Source organism: Anabrus simplex, chromosome X (assembly GCF_040414725.1).
Source record: "Anabrus simplex isolate iqAnaSimp1 chromosome X, ASM4041472v1, whole genome shotgun sequence".
Classification (NCBI taxonomy): Eukaryota; Metazoa; Arthropoda; class Insecta; order Orthoptera; family Tettigoniidae; genus Anabrus; species Anabrus simplex.
The window spans coordinates 21,292,448-21,316,631 of NC_090279.1; the positions used below are offsets into that span (position 1 = coordinate 21,292,448).

Below are 24,184 nucleotides of genomic sequence, written 5' to 3' on the forward strand. Positions count from 1 at the left end.
TACAGTGTTCGGTTCTACTTGTTTAGTGATCTGAACACATCGATCAATGTTCTGATCACATGTTAAGGTTAACGACATCGAGTGTAGTGTTCGATTTTAGTCTTGTTATTTTGCAATCTAATTTTCTTAGAACAAAGGTATCCCCTAACATGTTGTACAGTGTTCGGTTCTACTTGTTCAGTGATCTGAACACATCAATCAATGTTCTGATCACATGTTAAGGTTAAGGACATCGAGTGCAGTGTTCAATTCTAGTCTTGTTATGTTTCAATCTGATCTTAGAACAAAGGTATCCCCTAACATGTTGTATTAAGTACAGCGTTCGATTCTAGTCTTGATCACTTATGTAGTGTTCTGAACACACCAGACAATGTTTTAATCACATGTTGAAGTTAACGACATCGAGTGCAGTGTTCGATTCAAGTCTTGTTTTCTTTCTTAATCCGCAAGTCTAAACATGCATATCGCTGCACACTCTTGCCTTCGCGATGCGTGCTCGATAAAGTTATGCCTTGACAGAGGAGGAGGATGAGGAGGCGGGGGTGGTAGGGGTGGAGGAGGAGGAGGAGGTAGAGGAGGTGTCGTATAGTCTCCTTCAAGATAGTAGATGAGAGGTTAGGTTAGCGAATGCACTAATGTTTAATGATGATAGCTAACGGAATTTCAAATTATCCGTCACCACAATTCAAAGGGATAGCAGCACGGTGCTCTGTTGATTAAAGATGGCATCTAGATAGAATTTCAAATTGCCGTCACCACATGTTAAATGTATGTAGCTAGAGATAAAAGCACGATGCTCTGTTGAATAAAGATAGTGGATGATAGCTAACGGAAGTTTTTTTTCATATTATCCGCCACCACATGTTAAATGTATGTAGCTAAAGATAGCAGTATGATGCTTTGTTGTTTAAAGATGACAGATGACTAGTAACAGAACTTTTCAAATTGCCCGCTACTACAGTGAGCAGCACGGCGCTCTGTAGATTAAAGATGGTGGATGACGGCTAACGAAATTACCCGCATGATAGCAGCACAGTGCTCTCTTGATTAAAGATGGCGGATGACAGCTGTCAAAAAGCACGTGAGTTTGTAAAGCACGTGGAATTTGCCACCGGCATAAAGAGGGCAGCACGGTGCTCTCTGGCGGTTGACAGCTGTCAGAAAAGGACATGGGTTTTTTCCAAACAAGAGCGTGTAGAATTTACCACCACCACATAGAGGGCAGCACGGTGCTCTCTAGATTAAAGATGGCGGATGATAGCTGACAAAAAAGCGCATAGGTTTGTTTCCAAACAGGAGCATAAAGAATTTTTCAAATTGCCGCCACTACATTTCAAAGGTATCTAGCTAAAGAGTGCAGCACTGAGGTTTGCGATGCAAGATGGCGGATGACAGCTGTGACGTACCACATTTCAAAGGTAAGTAGCTAAAGAGGGCAGCACGGTGCTCTCTGGATTAAAGATGGCGGATGACAGCTGCACGTGGCTTTGTTTCCAAACAAGAGCACGTGGAATTTGCCACCACTACATTTCAAAGGTATCTAGCCAAAGAGTGCAGCACTGAGGTTTGCGATGCAAGATGACGGATGACAGCTGTGACGTACCACGTTTCAAAGGTAAGTAGCTAAAGAGGGTAGCACGGTGCTCTCTGGATTAAAGATGGCGGATGACAGCTGCACATGGGTTTGTTTCCAAACAAGAGCACGTGGAATTTGCCACCACTACATTTCAAAGGTATCTAGCTAAAGAGTGCAGCACTGAGGTTTGCGATGCAAGATGGCGGATGACAGCTGTGACGTACCACATTTCAAAGGTAAGTAGCTAAAAAAGGCAGCGCTGTGCTCTCTGGATTAAAGATGGCGGATGACAGCTGCACGTGGCTTTGTTTCCAAACAAGAGCATAAAGAATTTTTCAAATCGCCACCACTACATTTCAAAGGTATCTAGCTAAAGAGTGCAGCACTGAGGTTTCGGATGCAAGATGGCGGATGACAGCTGTGACGTACTACATTTCAAAGGTAAGTAGCTAAAGAGGGCAGCACTGTGCTCTATGGATTAAAGATGGCGGATGACAGCTGCACGTGGATTTGTTTATCTCACGCTAGTGAGGTTAAGTTGGTAGCACTAAGGTTTAGGCCCGCCAAGATGGCAGCACTGCCGATGACAGGTGACGAATTTACATCTACTACGATAAAGACTGCAGCACAGTGCTCTGTGGTTTAAGGATGGCGGATGACAGCTGTCAAAAAAGCACGTGGCTGTCAAAAAGCACGTGGCTTTGTTTACCACACGCTAGTTAGGTTAAGTTGGTACTACTGAGGTTTAGGCCCGTCAAGATGGCAGTACTGAGGTTAGCGATGCGTTGTCTGTCAAAAAGCACGTGACTGTCAAAAACACGTGGCTTTGTTTATCTCGCGCTAGTTAGGTTAAGTTGGCACTACTGAGGTTTAGGCCCGTCAAGATGGCAGTACTGAGGTTAGCGATGCGTTGTTGTCGATGACAGCTGTCAAAAAGCACGTGGCTTTGTTTACAAATTCAAATTTCCCGCGGGTGGTGGAGGAGACCTCTGGGAGGCCTCTGGCTATGGTGATGGTAGAGGAAGCTTCTGGGAGGCCTCTGGCTGTGGTGGTGGTGGAGGTGGGATCTGGGAGGCCTCTGGCTGTGGTGGTGGTGGAGGTGGCCTCTAGGAGCCTGTGGTGGTGGTGGTGGAGGAGGCATCTGGGAGCCTGTGGTGGTGGTGGTGGTGGAGGAGGAGGCATCTGGGAGCCTGTGGTGGAGGTGGCTTCTGGGAGCCGGAGGAGGTGGTGGCCGCAGAATCCCTGTATTATACTACTATTATCACTCTTAATATACGAGAACCTAACGTAAACCGGCAATCACTGCCCGGTCAAAAAACACAGAACCTCGAGTCAAAGGTAACAAGCACAAAATAAGGAGGCGCAAATAGATAGAAAGTAAGTAACTGTGGAAAATGTATAAGGAAATGTGTTAGTTTATCAAGGTTGAGCTTACTCTTAACAGTCGAAAATATAAAAGAGGGAAAAAGACGCAGAATAGGAACGAATGACTGGCGATCAGAAAGAGCAAATTAGATTAGCGATCGTTGTCATAGGTGGAGGGAGTATTTAACTCATGAGGGAAATTATGTTTCTATTAATATGAGGTTAGGTAACGATTGACCTTGAGATAATTGCCGGGGTTGAGTGTTATTAATGTCAAACAATTGACGAAATCGTCGGAAAAGTGATTGATTTAAAATATTTCGTAAGGTAATGTGAGGTTAAGTACGATGGAAATTACAGCGAAGCAAAGAAATGAGTTTTGATTTAGTGAATCCCTGCTACCATGTTACATTTCGTAGTTGTTGTTCCTTTTCATGTTCTTATAAACTGTTAATACGTTATCATTTGTTACTAGGTTATATTGGTATTCTGGCACGATGTGATGACCGTATGTTATACAGGAGCTATTGCTCAGTGACAGAGTACAGGTTTAACATTGCTGATAATATTAATAATAATTAAACACTTTTGTGCGCAGTGGAATACAGCCTAGAGGGAACCGGGGCATACAGGATGGTGATAAGGTATACAACTAAATGAAAAGATCATTTCAATAATCATAACAACAACCTTTCACTAGAATAGATATACGTGTGTGTACTCAACCGACCAGCGGGTACAATGTATAACAAATATAATTCGATGGATACTGGGACAAATATTGAGAATGTATGGTTAGTGTTAGGTTTTAAAACGTTATATAGTTAATACAGATGCATAGACGTGGAAACTCTTATGCCAAATCGTTAACAAGTGATATAAATTTAACTGAATGAGTAACACAATTCAAAAGAAGCAACAGTGAGAATGAACAAGCGATAGTTAAGTTCATTACAAGTCAGGTCTAAATTTTAAATACCTAATACCGTACAATCGCACAAGGTTTCAAAGAAGATGGGGGGTCGAGGCAGGACGAGAATGAGGGAACCTGCTAGGGTGTCGTAGCAGGAGGAGAGCTGTGACTCCCACGAGCTCCATCCCAGGTGACGTGTAGGGTGTCCCACCTGGTTTTCCGGCCGACATGAGCGAAATAAAATAGCTCTCGTGGACCAAACACACAAACACCTGCGGGTGGGAGAAGACACCAAGGCATGCTGAATTTTGAACCGAATTACCTGTGTTTTGATCCATCATCCTTGTGATTAGTACCACAAAGAGACGAATACCATTGGTCTGTTGGGGGATGACTATTTGTTTAATGTGCCAGTGTATAGTTCGCACCATAATGACGGAGGCTATCCCTTTGCCCGCATTAGGTTGGCTAATCTCGCTCGTGTGTTTCAGCATCGTCTGAGAACATCATGGGTCTCCGTTCCGAGGAACACCACGGGATAATACGGGTCCCTGAAATTTCTACAACTACGTGAGGAACACCATGGGTCCGCCTTCCGAGGAACACAACGGGATAGTACACGTCGCTGAGATTTGTAACACTATGTGAGGAACACCACGGGATTGTACGGCTCCCTGTGATAGGTACCACTATGTGAGGAACACTACAGTATAGTATGGGTGCCTGAGACGTGTACAACGATATGAGGAACACCACGGGATAGTACGGGTCACTGCGAGTTGTAGATCGATGTGAGAAACACCACAGGATAGTACGGGTCCCTGTGATTAGTACCACTATATGAGCAACACCACGGTACAGAACGGGTCACTGAGACATGTACAACTATATGAGGAACACCAGGGTACGGGTCCCCGTGATTAGTACTACTATGTGAGGAACACCACGGGTTTGCGTTCCGAGGAAATTTACTGGTCTACGTTTTACCTGTCATTAGTACCCATATGTGAGGAACACCACGGGATAGTATGAGTCCTTGAGATTTGTACAGCTATGTGACGAACACCATGGATTGTCGTTTCGAGGAACACCACTGGATATTACGGGTCCCTATGATTAGTACCACTATGTGAGGAAAACCACGGTATAGCAGGGGTCCCTGAGACGTGTATAACTATGTGACGGACACCATGGGTTTGCGTTCCGAGCAACACCATGGGTCGGGGTTTACCTGTCAGTACCACGATGTGATGAACACCACGGGATAGTACACGCCCCTTTGATTAGTACCCTTCTGTGATGAGCACCACGGTATAGCATGTGCCCCTGTGATTAATACCACTATGTGAGGAACAACTTGGTTTTTCGTTCCGAGGAACATAAGAATTCTGGGGATTATCAGTCGTTAGTACACACTATGTCAGAAACTCCACGGTAGAGTACGGATCCCTGAGATTTGTGCAACTATGTGAGGTACACCATGGTTTTTTGTTCCATGGAACACCACGGGATAGTACGGGTCCCTGTGATTAGTACCCACTATGTTAGGTGCAACACGGGATAGTACGCCCCCCTTTGATTAGTACCCTTCTCTGAGGAACACCACTGGATAGTACGGCTCCATGTGATTATTACCAGTATGTGAGGAGCAACATGGGACCGAGTTCCAAGGAACTCCACGGTTCTGGGTTTTACCTGCGATTAGTCCCCACTATGAGGAACACCAGGTCCCTGTGATTAGTACCACCATGTGAGGAACACCATGAGTTTTCGTTCTGAGGAACTTCGCGAGTCTGGGGTTTGCCTGCCATTAGTTCCCACTATGTGAGGAACACCACGCGACAGTACTGGTCTCTTTGATTAGTACCCACCATGTGAGCAACACTACGGGATAGGACGGATCCCTTGATTAATATTTGTGAGGAATACCACGCGATAATACGGGTCTCTGTGATTAGTACCACTATGTGAGGAACACCACGGGATAGTACGGGTCACTCGATTAGTACCCATTATGTGAGGAACACCACTGGATAGTACGGGTGACTGCGACTAGTGCCCATTATTGAGGAACACCACTGGATAGTACAGGTCCCTGTGATTAGTACCACCATGTGAGGAATACCATGAGTTTGCGTTCCCGGGAACTTCACGGGTCTGGGGTATGCCTGTCATTAGTTCCCACTATGTGAGGAACACCACGCGACAGTACGGGTCTCTTTGATTAGTACCCACTAATGTGAGCAACACTACGGGATAGGACGGATCCCTTGATTAATACCCATTTTGTGAGGAACACCACGCGATAATACGGGTCTCTGTCATTAGTTCCCACTATGTGAGCAACACCGCGGGATAGTACTGGTCCCTTGATTAGTACCCATTTTGTGAGGAACACCACTGGGTAGTACGAGTGACTGTGATTAATACCCACAATGAGAGGAACACCACTGCATAGTACGGGTGAATGTGGTTTTTACCAGCTCGTACCGGCACTCACTGGTACAAGTAAACAAGGCCATGAAATAGCACAACCAGGAAAAATATTTAAACAGGAATCGTCAATACTCACCAAAATGCAGCAACGGGACCGCAAAACAGAGGCAAGACGGATCGTAACCTAGCGGTTTTCGCTGTGGTAAATAATAGAAGAATGAAGGAAAAACACTGCTTAATTTCTTTTAAAAATAGATTATTTAATTGCTGTGATTTAAAAATATTAACACATGATAATAGAACAAACCTACATTGACTAACTCTAAAATACTATCGAATTAATTGCCTAAGGGTCAATAGATTAATAAAATAAACTTTGAACTGAATTAATGTAACAATAAATTGTTTTAACAAAATAGATTAGATTTGAAAAATCAATAGGTACTTGCAGTAGAGGGACGTCTTTAGATTTCAAAATGAATTAAAGGTAAACTTGAAAGAAAATAAAGTACAAGGTAGTTAAAAGTCAAGAATGTCCATGGTCACATCTATTACTGATCGTCAGAAGTGCTCAAGAAGGTACCTTGCACTTACAAGGATTTACTTGAAAATTAATAAATAAAAAAACTCTTTCCCCAGGAATTATTTGTACATCAGGTGAAGGTAAGGTGAGACCGCGAGATACTTCTCTTAAACGGGTTCACAACGGATACAAGTGGAAAACAGAATTAACACGCACGGAAGGCATACCCAAATCGGAAGGCACACTTCAAACCAAATAGCCACGAAACAGGGCACCAAATGACCTCTAAAAATCTACCACACTTCAAAATAGGAAAAGATATCACCCAGGTGGATAACGCGCCCACCAAATCAGAGTTCAAACGTTAGTTCACAGGGCGAGCAGCTCAAATCATAACAGAGTGAGCACACATTAAATCAAATGGTCATCAATCAATCAATCAATCAATCAATCAATCAATACTGATCTGCATTTAGGGCAGTCGCCCAGGTGGCAGATTCCCTATCTGTTGCTTTGCTAGCCTTTTCCTAAATGATTTCAAAGAAATTGGAAATTTATTGAACATCTCCCTTGCTAAGTTATTCCAATCCCTAACTCCCCTTCCTATAAATGAATATTTGCCCCAGTTTGTCCTCTTGAATTCCAACTTTATCTTCATATTGTGATCTTTCCTACTTTTATAAACGCCATTCAAACTTATTCGTCTACTAATGTCATTCCACGCCATCTCTCCGCTGACAGCTCGGAACATACCACTTAGTCGAGCAGCTCTTCTTCTTTCTCTCAATTCTTCCCAACCCAAACATTACAACATTTTTGTAACGCTACTCTTTTGTCGGAAATCACCCAGAACAAATCGAGCTGCTTTTCTTTGGATTTTTTCCAGTTCTTGAATCAGGTAATCCTGGTGAGGGTCCCATACACTGGAACCATACTCTAGTTGGGGTCTTACCAGAGATTTGCACTCTACTTTACATCCTTACTACAACCCCTAAACACCCTCATAACCATGAGCAGAGATCTGTACCCTTTATTTACAATCCCATTTATGTGATTACCCCAATGAAGATCTTTCCTTATATTAACACCTAGATACTTACAATGATCCCCAAAGGAACTTTCACCCCATCAATGCAGTAATTAAAACTGAGAGGACTTTTCATATTTGTGAACCTCACAACCTGACTTTTAACCCCGTTTATCAACATACCATTGCCTGCTGTCCATCTCACAACATTTTCGAGGTCACGTTGCAGTTGCTCACAATCTTGTAACTTATTTATCACTCTATAGAGAATAACATCATCCGCAAAAAGCCTTACCTCCGATTCCACTCCTTTACTCATATCATTTATATATGTATAAGAAAACATAAAGGTCCGATAATACTGCCTTGAGGAATTCCCCTCTTAATTATTACAGGGTCAGATAAAGCTTCACCTACTCTAATTCTCTGAGATCTGTTTTCTAGAAATATAGCAACCCATTCAGTCACTCTTTTGTCTAGTCCAATTACACTCACTTTTGCCAGTAGTCTCCCATGATCCACCCTATCAAATGCTTTAGACAGGTCCATCGCGATACAGTCCATTTGAGCTTCAGAATCCAAGATATCTGTTATATCTTGCTAGAATCGTACAAGTTGAACTTCAGTGGAATAACCTTTCCTAAAACCGAATTGCCTTGAATCGAACCAGTTATTTATTTCACAAACATGTCTAATATAATCAGAAAGAATGCCTTCCCAAAGCTTACATACAATGCATGTCAAACTTAGTGGCCTGTAATTTTCAGCTTTATGTCTATCCCCCTTTCCTTTATACACAGGGCTACTATAGCAACTCTCCATTCATCTGGTATAGCTCCTCTGACCAAACAATAAACAAATAAGTACTTCAGGTATGGTACTATATCCGAACCCATGGTCTTTAGTATATCCCCAGAAATCTGATCAATTCCAGCCGCTTTTCTAGTTTTCAACTTTTGTATCTTATTGTGAATGTCATTGTTATCATATGTAAATTTTATTACTTCTTTGGCCTTAGTCTCCTCCTCTATCTTGACATTATCCTTGTAACCAACAATCTTTACATACTGCTGCCTGAATACTTCTGCCTTTTGATGATCCTCACATACACACTCCCCTTGTTCATTAATTATTCCTGGAATGTCCTTCTTGGAACCTGTTTCTGCCTTAAAATACCTATACATACCCTTCCATTTTTCACTGAAATTCGTATGACTGCCAATTATGCTTGCCATCATGTTATCCTTAGCTGCCTTCTTTGCTAGATTCAATTTTCTAGTAAGTTCCTTCAATTTCTCCTCAATTCCACAGCCATTTCTAACTCTATTTCTTTCCAGTCTGCACCTCCTTCTTAGTCTCTTTATTTCTCTATTATAATAAGGTGGGTCTTTACCATTCCTTACCACCCTTAATGGTACAAACCTGTTTTCGCATTCCTCAACAATTTCTTTAAACCCATCCCAGAGTCTGTTTACATTTTAATTTACCGTTTTCCACCGATCATAGTTACTTTTTAGAAACTGCCTCATGCCTGCTTTCTCAGCCATATGGTACTGCCTAACAGTCCTACTTTTAAGACCTTCCTTTCTATCACATTTATTTTTAACTACCACAAAAACAGCTTCATGATCACTAATACCATCTATTACTTCAGTTTCCCTATAGAGCTCATCTGGTTTTATCAGCACGACATCCAGGATATTTTTCCCTCTGGTTGGTTCCATCACTTTCTGAATCAGCTGTCCTTCCCATATTAACTTATTTGTCATTTGTTGGTCATGCTTCCTGTCGTTCGTATTTCCTTCCCAATTGACATCTGGCAAATTCAGATCTCCCGCTACAATCACATTTCTTTCCATGTCGTTTCCCACATAGCTGACTATCCTATCAAATAATTCCGAATGCGCGTCAGTGCTACCTTTTCCCGATCTGTACACTCCAAATATATCAAGTTGCCTATTATCTTTAGAAATGAGCCTTACACCTAGAATTTCATGTGTCTCATCTTTAACTTTTTCGTAGCTTACAAATTATTCTTTCACCAGAATGAACACTCCCCCTCCCACCCTTCCTATCATATCACTACGATACACACTCCAGTGCCGTGAGAAAATTTCTGCATCCATTATATAATTTCTTAGCCATGATTCAACTCCTATTACAATATCTGGTAAATATATATCTATTAAATTACTTAATTCTATTCCTTTCCTTACCATACTTCTACAGTTCAACACTAACAATTTTACGTCATCCCTACTTGATTTCCAGTTCGCTGTTCCCTTATCACCGCTCCCTAGGCCATCCCGTTTCCCTGAATGTACCTCCCTATTACCCTTCCAAACAAATTTCCTAACTTATATGTACCACTGCGGTTTAAATGAAGGCCATCTGAGCGCAGATCCCTATCTCCTACACACCCATTAGGATCTAGAAATTTCACTCCCAGTTTCCCACATACCCACTCCATAGTCTCATTTATATCCCCAATCACCCTCCAGTCAGTATCCCTTCTACACAGTATTACACTGGCATTAAACGCCAGGCAGCTCAATCCACCAGGAAAAGCTCCCGTAATTAAATCACAGATCACTTAGGAAGAAGAATAAATAGCCCACAGCTCTCAACATAAATACGCGCACATCACCAATTAATATTCAAGGGCCATAATAATCAAACATTTTTCAATTATCTCGAGCAATAGTTCCTATGGGCGACAATAACCGTAGGAACGTAAACAAGATGGAGCGTTTACCCAGCAATAAGGAAAATTAACACCAAGAGAAAATAAGGTCAAAAAAAATTAAGCAAAAACAGATTCCGATCCACAGAGATAATCTTGCAATCTCATACTATATAAATGATAGCATTACATAATTTTTTTAAAATAAAATTTTCATAACTCCAGACTTATTTAACACCGTTGAAACAGAAAAGTCTTTTAGTCCGATAAACACTTAGCCGAAAGGTGTAACTCCCACACAGATGCGGTTTTAACCGAGCAGTCAGTAAGCTGAAAGTTTCTTTATGCCAAGAGGCTCGAAATGAAGGATTACCAGAATAGGGGATCGTATAACCTAGTAATGTCCACGAATTAAGTTTGGGTTTCGAGACGATTCAGTCCAGCCCCAGTGGAAAATTAAATAAAATATATTTGAGTAACATAACTTACATTTGGTCTTTGAAGCCCAGCTAATGCATGACGTCAGATAGAAAAGCAGCTTACTTACCTTCTTGAAGAGCTCAAAACAAGTTAAATAATGCACGTCCACTCCTTTGAAGAAGATAATAGTATATTAAAAGAATAAGGCACTTCATTACATGTTACCCAGGCAAATGCTCTTGTGAAGAGCGACGGCACAAAGCTTGCAAACAGCGTGGCTCCCGACAAGGCGAGGTACACCAACAGAGCAGACTCGCTCTCTACCCGGCCTGAGATCAGACAACTAAACAAAAGACGTAAAACCAGGGAAGAAAAAAGGAAACACATCGCATATAAACGATGGCAGTTACAATTAGCGACCTAAGTTGCACCAAAAAAAAATTACAACAGAGTACGAATAAGATCCCAAAGTGATACACATTTCAATGGCGAATTGCCCAGGTCTATAATGTTGAAGGGAAAGGCTTAAAACCTGTCCCCTCTGGGACAGATTATTACCCACAATGCGAGGGACACCACGGGATAGTACGGGTTACTGTGGATAGTACTGACAATGTGAGGAACACCGCGGAATAGTATGGGTTACTGTGATTAGTACCCGCTATGTGATGAACATCTACTCGATAGTACAGGTTACTGTGATTAGTACTCACTATGTGAGAAACACCACGGGATTCTACCGGTCCCTGAGATTTGTACCCTTATGCGAGGAACACCGCGGGATGATACTGGTACCTGTGATGAGTACCCATAATGTGAGGAACACCACGCTTTAGTACGCGTCCCTGAGATTCGTACCCGTATCTGGGGAAGCCATTGGTTTGCGTTGCCTTTGGGTTGCGCCCTTATGTTTATAAAACACCGTGAGTCTACGTTACTTGTAATGAGTACCGCTACGTGAGAAATAACATGGTTCTGCTTTACTATCGATGCGTACATTTATGAGGGGCCGTTGACCTGGATTTTACCTCTTTAGACAAAAAGAATCATTGATTCAGGGCTGTGCCTTGGAGGCAGCCCCTTGGTTAGTGCATACCATTGTTATAAGTTGGCATCAGGGAAGGTGGGCCATTGCGTATCGGTTCCGCTGATTGTTTTATGTTCATAATCGTTGTTCATCGTCGTGCTTGTTAATTCTAGTCTGAGGATTGATTTTGGATTTTTTAAATTTTGAATATTGTGATTTCGATCCGCTGATTATCTTACATTCGTTTCATCCATTCATTGTTCACAATCAAAATTTGAATTCTGGTCAGAGGATGAATTTTTGGACTTTTAAATCTTTTTACATCGAATTGTTGGAGTAAACTTGGCTGATTGTTACACACGTTGTAGTTCAGTCATGGGAAAAGTAATCACTATACAGCTCAGGAGATTTCTGGGTGTGGCTGTTATACGTTGAGTGCAGTTTGAAATATCTACACATGGCCGGGTTCTGAACAGTCCTTCCTCTGTTATATATAACGGACGGGTGAGGTTAGCTGAGCCACAGCTTGTAGGAACACGTCCATTCCACTCGACGGCCACAAGCGTTGCCAGATTCGCACTTTCACGGCAGTTTCGTTCTGCTACATCGTCAGGCCTACACCAACAAAGTGTTTTAAGTTTCCTTTCAGAGAAATTTCTTGCACTTCGGCTTGCTCTTCCATTTACTGGATGCCACACCTTCAGTACGCTACAGACCTTCATACAGAGTGGATTCCTGAGAATGCCTCGCTCAGTTTCGGGCGAAACATTGGCAGCTACTAACGCAATTCGACCATGGCATACAGCGAAGATACCGGCCGTGAAAGACTAAACGACAATCTCAAAGATCTCAGGAAGCTCTCGAGCCTAAGGAGCGGGCTGTGCTGAAGTGACCACCCGCGTCACAAGGACATCTTAAAATGTCTTCCTTACAACACGTTTACCAAAACTCCAAATTCTCTTTGTCTCTTGCCTATAGCTCCACATCTCCCTCTCTAGTGTATCTGACGATAAAGATCAGGGGACATGATAGTCTACAGTCATTGTCGCTGAGCTGGCTGCGGTTGGAGTTGCGGCCACGGAATATGTGAGTTATGAGATGAAGAAAACAGCCTTTGGTTCGGATTCCACATTAAACTAGAAACCAATGGTCATGATCAAGTTATCATTGTTCATGAAAGGCAGGTTGTTTCCTTGCAGAAGAGACTAATTCATCTTGGTGTTGTTTTATTCCCGGTTGTCTAGAGACTTGTTGGTTTACATGGTAAACTGACTATACTATATGGTATTGGTCTTGATGGAAAAGACAAACGAACCGTTGCCAACCTATATTAGAATCTGTCCGCATCTGTTAACGTTGATAACACCAACATCTGTGCTTTTGAAATAAAGTCGGAGATGAGGCAAGGCTGTGCTACAACTCCACTCCTCTTCAATAATTGCTGTGAAAGGGTGTTTTTTTCTGAAGCACTGCAAGGGAAACAGGATATCTGTGGGGCTACAGTATTCGTGTACAATATCATAACGTAGAGTACTTTGGTCATGTCACTCGAAATTATAAGCTACTGAAGTGGTTTATACCTTTAGAGAATAATAATTTCAAACCAAATCCATCAAACACCCAGGCACATGCTTTTCACGTGAGGAATAAAGGAGCATCTTTAAAGTTGCAGGTGAAGTGATTGGGAAATTTACTGGAACACATTGATACACTTGAGTATCTAATGACACTCTTTGCAAGTATCAATGCATCAACGCCAAGGAAAAAATCCTGTCCAACGTAGTATGTGATAAGCCTGAATTATTCCGCATCGTGTGGCTTAAATACTGTTTTAATAATAGACAAGGCCTAACTGTCACTGCTGAATGTTTCGAAACATCCACACGGTGCAGTGCATTTTTGGAAGCAGTGTGTCGACACACGGCGCACTTCCGTCTCGGAATGCAAGAGAAACAGTGCTTCGCGATGGCGTGACGGAACTTGAACCACGCTTCCAATTCACTGACTAAAATGTTCGACGTCCTGATACAGATAAAATATGAGGTTCGTGAAATATTTAATGAGCAAATGTACAACGTACAGTATGATAAATGTATGATGCACAATATATTTGTACCAGTATATAGTACCGGTAATAAACAGCGTTTCCTTCTTCCCTAAGCGCTTACATTGGTATTAAAAGGAATCAAATTTGCCGTTAAATGCACACTAAAACAGTAACTAATTTGAATAATTATAAAATGATTAACGAAATTTAAGAACATTTAAAAATATGTATTTTATGTATAACTTACCTAATCCAGTTGCACAATCATGCGGTATCTATTAGTCTAAGTGAGTGGATTAACTTCAATAATTAATTATAAAATGATTAATTAAATCTCAGAACAGCCCAAGATCGGTATTATGTATACAGTAACAGTCTTGACCTATTCCAGTTTAAAAATTTACTTCAAATTGAAGTTTTAAAACGTAATTTTAGAAACTTTTGCACTTGACAAACGGAAGCGACTTTCTGTTATTATATGACCCTGGTTTGAGAACAATAAATCCTTTTTCCATATGAAAGGCCCTACATTGTAGAGTACATTGTTCTTTTAATAATTTGACTCACGATTCGGAATATGAAGAGTCTATTAACGAACATCGGCTTATCTTCAGGGCAGTCTCACGCTGTGTGAGGCGAGGGGATAAGCAAAGCTGCGTCACTGTTTCAAAGCTTTGCTGTTCCGAATCATCGATGTACCTGACGAGTGTGGGTTCCTGTTAACGCGACACGACTGACTGCATCGGCTCTGTGTTTCGAAGCATACTGTTCGTTATAAATGTGAGGTGATCCACAGACGCCTCGTGTGATATATATAAATGAGTTGTTTCCGCTTATGAACATTCAGAGCGGATACATCCCTGTAGTTTGTAACATCACGCAGGAGTGCAAATTATTCTCAAGTGTTGGCAGATATCCACTTTGTTCATAGGCGCATTACTGTTATTCAAAGTGTTTACTCGTAGGTAAGTACAGAAATATTAGAGCCATCACCTCACAACATGTGTCAAGTGCCCTACACGATGGGCCCAGAGGAGGGATGACATCTGCTCCGACTGGAGGTGTACGTGCTCTCCTCATGCAACAGAACTTGCCGACGAACATCCTATGGCAGGACACTGCAGCCTGTTGAGCACCTGTTGAGAGAGACTATGCTCCATCTACGGTTGTACCTTGTTCACAAACGAGGTCTCCATAAGGCGGATGTGTAAGAGAAGAACAGTTCCCAAACTGTGAGGTGAATGCTGAGAACATTACTGGTGTGTCCTTCCCGCAGTTTCTCACAACACCTGGATAACAACTATCTGCAGAGGAGGAATGGGCGTTCATGGCCCCTTGCGTGGTCGGCAGGAAACCGGATCCGAACCCCTTAGATGTCATCTGGGAACATATGGAACCTGACGTGTGTCTCAGAGGAGTGAAGTACGACAATATCTGTTTTTAGTGGCTGAGGAGGTTACAAGCCGGTTCCAAGCTGTTTGAGTTGTCGCTCTGTCTGCAGGTGTACCCTGTAATCGGATAAGTTATCTCTCATTCCATTTTGTGTTATGTCTCAATGTACATTTAAGTGCCTAAGGTATTGAATATAACGCAAGGGAATTTAAACAATTTAATTTCACGTACTCAAATTCCCGACCACGTTCCATACGTGCAGTCTCGTCGTCATCCTGCTAAGGAGCATACGCGACGCGTGGCCAACAGTAATTGTGTATTCTCTCAGTTGTAACCATGACATGGATCTGTTATATTCACCGCTTTTCCCACACCAGTGGGTGCGAGATATCTCTCACAGGTGGTTTTATGATCTGATGCTCTTCCCGACGCCAAGCCTACGTGATGGGATGTAATCACTATTGCGTGTTGGTAGTGTTGCGTAAATTTCAAGAGAAGAGTGCTGGGACAAACACAAACACCCAGTCCCCGAGCGTGAATCAAGACCAAGTACAATATTATCAGACCTGAATGCATACAGTTGCGGCTCGTGATCAATTCCGCCAGTGGGGCCTGATATAAAGTTTTTGGCCATGAATGTGGGACTGAGGCAGGCATTTTTGAAAATTGGTTTTCTATACTGTACTGCACCCATATGACGATTTAGCATTAAATAATGAATTATTTTATGCAACATTTGTGCACATGAGGCAACCACTGCGGTAGATATTTCGGCAGGCGGCACGGCAACTCTAATAAAAGTTGGTGACACAAATTCGAGTCCTGTCACCAAGCTTAAGGCACGTTCCAGGGTGCAGCGAAGATAATTGCACTCAAAACTACTGTCAAGTAAAACTTTGAAGCCGACAGCTTAGTGCTTGGGTCAGCGCTTTCTCACGGGTACCATGACTGCACCCAGTAACTGAACAACGGTGACAGAAATAGAGGGGAAAAGGCATGTTTTGTGCGAGAGAGTTGGAGTGATGAAAGACCTCCCTCAGACAGAGATGGTTCGTTCCGAACAGACGAAAAGCGCATATCCTGAGGCGATATCCAGCCAATCAGAGAGCGAAAAATTATTCTTTCATTTCTAGCGCTCAAAATAATATAGCTGATCGTCGACATCAGACAAATATTAACACATACTCTTGGTGCTCCTGAAAGCAGTCAAAATTAATATTTTCAGTGCAGTGTTGGTAATTAAAATAATGTTCTGTGACATTATTTGTGAAGGTGTGGATATCCCGCGCTACAAGCCACCGGCAGACGTTTTACCCCGAAGTAGATTGCATCGCTTAGATGAAATAGCACCATCCACGCATCTCAGTTTTTGATGAGAGCTACGATCAATCGGCGATAAAACACTGGTGAAAGGAATGTCAGCAATATTGCAATTCCAGTACAAGTTTAGAAATTCTGGAAATTACAAGTGCAATAGAAATAATTTTTCGAGGGAATTTCAGTGCGGCAAAACCCCCGAGGGCCCAGATGGGCATTAGCAGCCATATAAGGAACCCCACAGCCCAGCTCGAGGGGAGACATGCAGAGTCAGTTTTTAGTCTCGCTCAGAGTGTACGTCAGTTCTCAGTGTTCGCGAGCTCTTCGTCGCGTAATGTCGCACCAACATTAATCATTACATGAGTCGCTAAGATTAGTGCCGAGTAGTCTTCAATATTCAACGGACGCGCAGTTATTTCTGCATTTCTACGGACGCAGACTTTGCTGTGTCAGTTCATCTTGAGTCGTCAACCAATTGAGTAAGTCAATTGCAAATTTTGAATTGGATGTTATGGGAAACAATAACTTTGATTTCGCGGTGTTAACGCATAGACAGTTTTGGAGACAGTAACTTCCAAACATTCAGAGTAACATAGATTATTAGAACGCAGTGCTCAGTGAGAGTCAGAGCTAGGAATTCCAGTGGGATAATGAACATTATATCTGACTTACATGTTATTGAATTCAGGCCTTATCATATAAAGTGTGACGCGGCAGCATTTCACATTGCCAGTTTTCTTAAATAACTACAAAACAGATACATTACGAAGTGGGCGGGAAAGCAGAGATTTACTGAAGGACAGACTTTGCTTACTTGTTTGGTTAAGCCTAGGTAGTGGCCAGGAAGGGAATGTGTAATTACCAGTCAGTTCATGGAATGGCAAGGTGGTCGACCTCAAATGTCCACAAACATTCAGAAATCTCGTGCTAAGGGATGGTGCAGTCGAGATACCGTTACTTCCTGGAAAGGGTCTTGCAGTCTGCGGTAGAGTTCATTATTGGAGTATTAATGAAGTCGTGTGCCAAGCCCAATATTGCCAGTTATAGTGCTAATTTCAGATATAATTAGTATATAAGAAGAATCAAGTGTCGTGTGTAAAACTGGTGCTCATCAATCATGACCGGATACAGCAAGTTAGTGACCACGTCCTACATCACTGGAGCCATGGCTTAAATTCCACTGGCCAGGGGACGACAGAGGAACAGCCGGCAAAGTGATCATACCAATCTCACATGTTGTTTCTCTTAATTATGTAATATATTTGTTTTGGACGCGAATTGTCAGAAATTATAGCTGTGTAAGTTTAATTTTCTTGTAAGTTTAGGCGTATAACGTGTACATCGCAGTCGCCGCCACTGTAAATAGAGTTGTTTACCATTCGCGCACAATGGTTGTGTTTATTTCTTTGAGGTGTTGGTGATATTTATTTTTCTATGCCAGCATTTAGATCAGATTTTAATATGCAGAGTTATGTACAGTTCACGTTGGTGAAGTTATTATTTGACAACATATTCATGTATCGCAATCAGCAGGAGTTTTTATTCTCATGGTGTCACCAAGTAGTTGGTGATAATAACATTTGTTGTGTGCAGGGAGATGTTTTTGTTGTTGTTGTGATATGCTACTCAGCCTGTTGAGATTTCATTTTTTAATCATATCCGCATGGTTACCCTTGAAATCCACTTGAGATTGTTTTATTGCATTTTATTAGAGCAACGAGTAATGAAGCCATTGTTGCTACATCGAAGCTGATAAATTGGTTGTGAATGGGTTTAACGTCGACTTGTCCGTCATAAGGAAAATTACGAGCATTTATTGGGAAATTTATCCTGAGCAAAAGAATAGAGGTGTTGTTATATCAGTGGGTTTAGCTTAGACGTATATGATGAATAATGAGAATGTAGAAGGAAATAATCAAAAAGTGCGCTAAATGATGGAATAGCGCAGTAATATGGTATATCGAGGTTATGAGAATAATTTGAGGCATTCAACGATATAAATGAGGATAAATAAAATATGTAGAGGGTTAACGTGTAAAGACATTGCTCACTACAACTAGCACTTTCAACACTATGCCCGTAAGGGATGCGGGCGCGCTGCTTTCCTGCATCTGGACGTGATTTTCTCCTGTGTTTATATCCAGCTGCACGTATCAGGTACTGTTTCCGTCCCTTGGTTGGAGGTAATAGTTCTTCTAGTGACCACTAGAATGCAGCAGTTATATAGAATTTCGAACTGAAACGATAAACAGTGTACTTTCTCCTTGCCGTGATCTCAACCGAAGCACTCGGTGTGCCGTGTCACGCTGTCAGCTGTGTTACTGTGTAAACATGTCTTCACGCCGTGCCGGCTCAGTGTTAGTAATATTTTTGATATTTTATCGGGATGAAGCGGGTTCAGAGATGGATGAAAGGGATGACGACTCTGCTTACGAATCGTATAACGTATCAAGCGATAGTTCAGGTAAGATTATTATTTATTACGTCAGTTTGGAACGTAAGTGTTTAGCTGTATTATTTTAGTCACGAACGAGACATCGGGAAGTGCGGACGTGTGAGTGAGCTGAGGTGCGCAATATGGGAATAACGCTACAGCAATAAAGGCTAAGAATTGGAAGATGGCATGGTGCAAGGCGGTGCTGGAAGGAAGGTGGAGCTGAGAGAGGAAGAGAAATTAGTGGTTATAAAGGACTGCTGGAGATTATATTGTGTGTGACGGTTATTGCGACGTTGCTGGTGGTAGGAGGTATAGAAAAGAACCCAGGTCCAAACCAGGGACCGTTCGGTTGGGAGGAGCTTGAAGAGATCAAGAGAGTGGTGAAAGAAGCGAGCAAAGGAGAAGAAATAAAGGAAATGATGCAGGAACATCAGGCAACCCAAATGAAGGAGATGAAGGACTTAAACATTTTTATAAAAGAAGAAATTGGAGGGATAAATGACAAGTTAGCGGAGATAGAAGATGAGGTAGGGAGCTTGAAAAAGAAGGTGGTGTACTGGAAGAGTAATTAACAGCAATGAAGAGAGAAGTGAGGTTAGCGAGGAACGAATCAGCAAGAAAAAATGTGTTTGTGTATGGTGTACCTGAGGAAGGAACAGAATCAAAAGTGGAATTAGTATTGAAAGTGGTAGACATAGTTTCGAATAAAATGAAGATAAACTTCTCTGAGGTTGATATAGATGATATATGTAGAGTGGGAAGGAACAAGGGACATAGGCCGGTGAAGTTAAGATTAATATCAACACTGATGGTTGATATAATTCTGAGGAATGCTGGAAATTTGAAAGGACCGAACATTTATTTGAAGGCTGAGATAGAGAAAGAAGACAGGATGCGGTTGGATGTCTATATACGGCATATGTGGCGTGCTAGAACTCAGGGATTGCGAGTCAAGATAGTGGGGAGGTGTCTGGTAACTTCAGGCAGAAATTGGTCGCGATCGTGGACACAAGAAGAACTGCTGAGGATGGAAAAATGTGAGGAGGAAATGAGTTGCAGAAATCGAGAGCAGGGCGACATCAGTACGGAGAAGAAAGAGAGAAGACGGGACTGCGGTGTCAGTGGGCAGTTAGCGGAGACAGCAGAGTCCTTGGTGAGTCAGAACAACCCAGGAAGGAGTGAATCAACAAGTAGGACACTAAACCGAAGTGAAGTGGATATAGGTAGTGAAGAGATGGCGGGAAGGGAAACGAGTCAGGTTAGTGACTCAACCTCCCCGAATAAGAGAAATGCAGAAAGAAACCTGGAAAGAAAGCAGGCGTTGAATAAGGCAGGATCGTTAAGTTTAAAAGATCTATGGGGTGGGAAAAAGGCTCTGGCACGGAAAAGGGGAAAGATGGGGGGAGAAGAAAGAGAGGGAAGGAGAGAAGGATGGGTTGGAGCCAAAAGGAAGAATCACGAGAAGTAAGGGGGGAAGTGGTGAAATGCATAAGTATAGGGAGGGAGGGGAAGGAAATAAATAACTAGAGATGGTGATAGGGGTGCTGAATATTGAGGGGTTGATGGGGAAGTTAGGGAATAAGGAAATTGTGGATTTAGTGAAAGATATTGAATTTATTGCTCTAGTAGAGACGTGGTTAGGGAAGGGGGTTGAAATTACATGGGACGGCTATAGAGTAGTTAACGTGTTAAGAAAAAAATAGGGAAGAGAGGCCGAAACCCAGGGGGCATAGTAGGTTTAATAAGAAATGAGATAGCTGAATGGGTGGAGACGTTACAGACTAGGGTAGAAGGGGTAGTGTGGTTGAGAGTAAAAATGGGGAAGGGGGCAGCGGAAGCAATTTGTCTGGCACTGCTTTATAACCATCCAAGCGATTCAGTTTATGCAAATAAACATTTTTTGACGAACTGATTGAAGAAATAAACACAATTAAAGGGATGTATGTTGAAGATGGGATGATTTTATTGGGGGATTGGAATGCGAGAGTGAGCAATAGGGTACCGGTGTACGGTAAAGAAGTAAAAGTAGACGGGGAACTGCAAAGAAAGAGTAATGATAATAGTGTAAATAGTTATGGAGAAAGGTTATTAGAGTTATGTGCTATAGAACATTTATTTATTTTAAATGGGTGGATGAAGGGGGATAGTGTGGGAGAGTTGACGTATATTACAACAAATGGAGGGAGTGTAGTGGATACAGGAATAAGCTCAGAGATAGCGTTAAGGGGAATAATAAGTTTTGAGGTGTTAGAATGTGGGTTAACGGAACATATGCCTATCAAAATAAAATTGAGAACTGTGGTTGCAGATGAGAAGGGAAAGATGGAGGAAAGTAGGGAGAGATACAGGAATGGAGGATGGAAGTATGTATGGGATGATAATACTAAAGAGAAATTGAGACGGCATTTGAAAGAGGAGGGAGATATATTAAGGGTAGGAATTGAAAGTGCGGCAGAAGGGAATGATATGGATGACGTGCTAAAATTAATAGAACAACCTGTATGGAGGGTGGGGAAGAAAGTGAGGAGAACGGTAGAGGGAAAGAAGAGTAAAATGAATGGATGGTTTGATGAAGACTGCAGGAGAAAAAGTGAGGTTGTAATGAGAGCCCTAGCGGAGTTTAGGAAGGAGGGTGTGCAAGAAAAAAGGAAGGAATATTGTAGATTGAGAAGGGAATATAAGGAGGTATTGAATGAGAAGAAAAAAGGATGGAAGGAGGCGGAAGCTGAAAAAATAAATAGATATTGTAGAGAGAAGAAATTCGAGAGGATTTAGGAGTCAATAAACAAGATCAGAAGAACGAAACCGGTGGGGAAGGCGGAAAAATAGGAGAAAACGAGTGGGTTAGGCATTTTAAAAGGCTTTTTAGAAGGGGAGGGGAAATTGGGTAGAGAAATAGACAAGACACATATGGGAAAGGAATTGGAAGTAGTCATTACAATATTGGATGGGGAGATAACAAGGCAGGAGGTAATTAGAGTATAAAAAAATGCTAGACCCAAGGCTGTAGGAGGTGTGAATGGTATTTCCAATAGTGTATGGAAGGAGGTTGGGGCGAATGAACCGATGTTGAGGGGGATTGTGAAATTCTTTAATAGGTTGCTGGAAACGGGGAAATTTCCTAGAGAATGGAGGAAAGGGATATTATGCCCTATTTATAAAAATAAAGGAGCTAGTAGTGATCCTAACAACTATAGAGGAATTACACTCCTAGACTCGTTGTCGAAGGTGTACACAGGGGTCTTGGCGAATAGGATAACAAATTGGGCGGAACAGTACGGTAGGATATCTGAGTTCCAAAATGGATTCAGGAAAGGAAGGAACACAGTCGATAATGTTTGGATTCTGGACACTTTGATTACAAAGTATGTGCGGATAGCAGGGCGTAAATTATATATAGCAGCAATCGATTTAGAAAAAGCATTCGATACGGTCAGCAGGGGGGGCGTTATTTTTGAGATTAAGGGAGATTGGAATGTCGAAGAAAATGAGGGTGGCAATAGAAACAATTTATGAGGAAGTGTTGGTGATTATTAAATTGCAGGATGGAAGGTTGAGTGTTTTGAATCAAAAAGCGGGGTGAGACAGGGATGTAAGCTATCCCCGATATTATTTATATTATCTATAAATAATATTTTAGAGGGTCATGGTGGAGAGGCATGGCAATGTCCTTGGGTAGGGAAAATGGAGGTTCTGGGGTTGCTATTCGCAGATGACCTATTGATTTTGGCTTTGACTGCAAATGGGTTGCAAAAAGGGTTGGACAAGGTAGTTGAGTATACTAGGAAATGGTCTCTCAGAGTAAATGTAAGAAAGACTCAGATAATGGTGTGTAGGAAAAGGGGTGGGAGAAAGAATAAGGAAGTCTGGAGGCTAGATCAGGAAGAAATTAGACCAGGGGGAAAAATTGAGTATCTAGGTGTAATAATTATTAAGAATGCTTCTTGGAAAAATCAGTGTAAGAGGGCAAAATTTAAAGGAAGAGGGGCGCTTGCGGCAGTACGGGTATTAGAAAAGAAATTTCCAGATATTAAATATAAAATTCAGAAAACGGTGTTTAAATCACTTGTAATTGGCAAAATGCTATTTGGGATCGAAGTATGGGGAATGGAGGAGGGCAGGGGTGAACTTAACCAGGTGGTGGCGAAATTTTGTAAGATCATGATGGACTTTCCGAACTGTACTGCCAATGTCGGTGCTAGATTAGTCTGTAAAGAATCGATAGAGGTTGAAATAGCTAAGAGGGTGTTCAAGTATTGGATTAGATTGGAGGAAGGGAAGGGGGGAACATTAGTACAAGAAAAGTTTCGTTTTCAGAAAAGTATGACGAATGAAGGTTACTGGGTGAATAAGTGCAAAAAATGGTTACAAAAGTTTGGATTGGGGGTATATGGTGAGGTCTGGAGGGGTGGTAGAAATAAATGGGTATGGGAAAGGATAAAGGGAAAACAACTAGCTATTGAAAGACAGAGCTTAATAGGGGAATGTAGAGAGAGAGTCTCTTTATCAGTATTAAATAAATTGGTGGAAGTAATAAACCCGAAAACGGAGTTTGAGGGTAGAAGGGATAAGAGAGGTTTGTATTGGTGTGTATTGGATATTCCGAGGAACAGGGGATGGGTAGGTAGTGAGAATAGTGATAGATGTGTGTTATGTGGAGAGAAGTGGGAGGACCTGCATATTTTTAATCAATGCCGAGCTTTGGCGGAGATAAAGATCAAATTACTAAGTAAGAAGGAGCTGACATGGTAGGGGGAACTATAAGATGACATCTTGGTTATGTAGAGAGTGGAAGAAAGGAACGAATATAGCGAAATTCTTAAATGTGGCCAGAGCTAGATTTATACAGAAATTGAGGGAGTAACAGGGGTTGTGCAGATAATGTGGTTCTTGCCGAGGGAGAAAGGGGGTGGGCATTCTGCTCAGAGGAATGGATATCCGCCTTGAGCAGATGCGGGAAGGGTATCAGGGTAACCATGGTACCAGAAGAGGGGGCTGTAGTATTAGGGAAAAGGGGAGAA

The 24,184-nt window shown here is 42.0% G+C and overlaps 1 protein-coding gene across 1 annotated transcript in view; it reads left to right on the plus strand.

The window, feature by feature from the left end:
• The window catches only part of LOC137503237 (uncharacterized), a 104,375-nt gene that overhangs the window by 63,726 nt on the left and 16,465 nt on the right, over positions 1–24,184 (plus strand). The window lies entirely within an intron of this gene.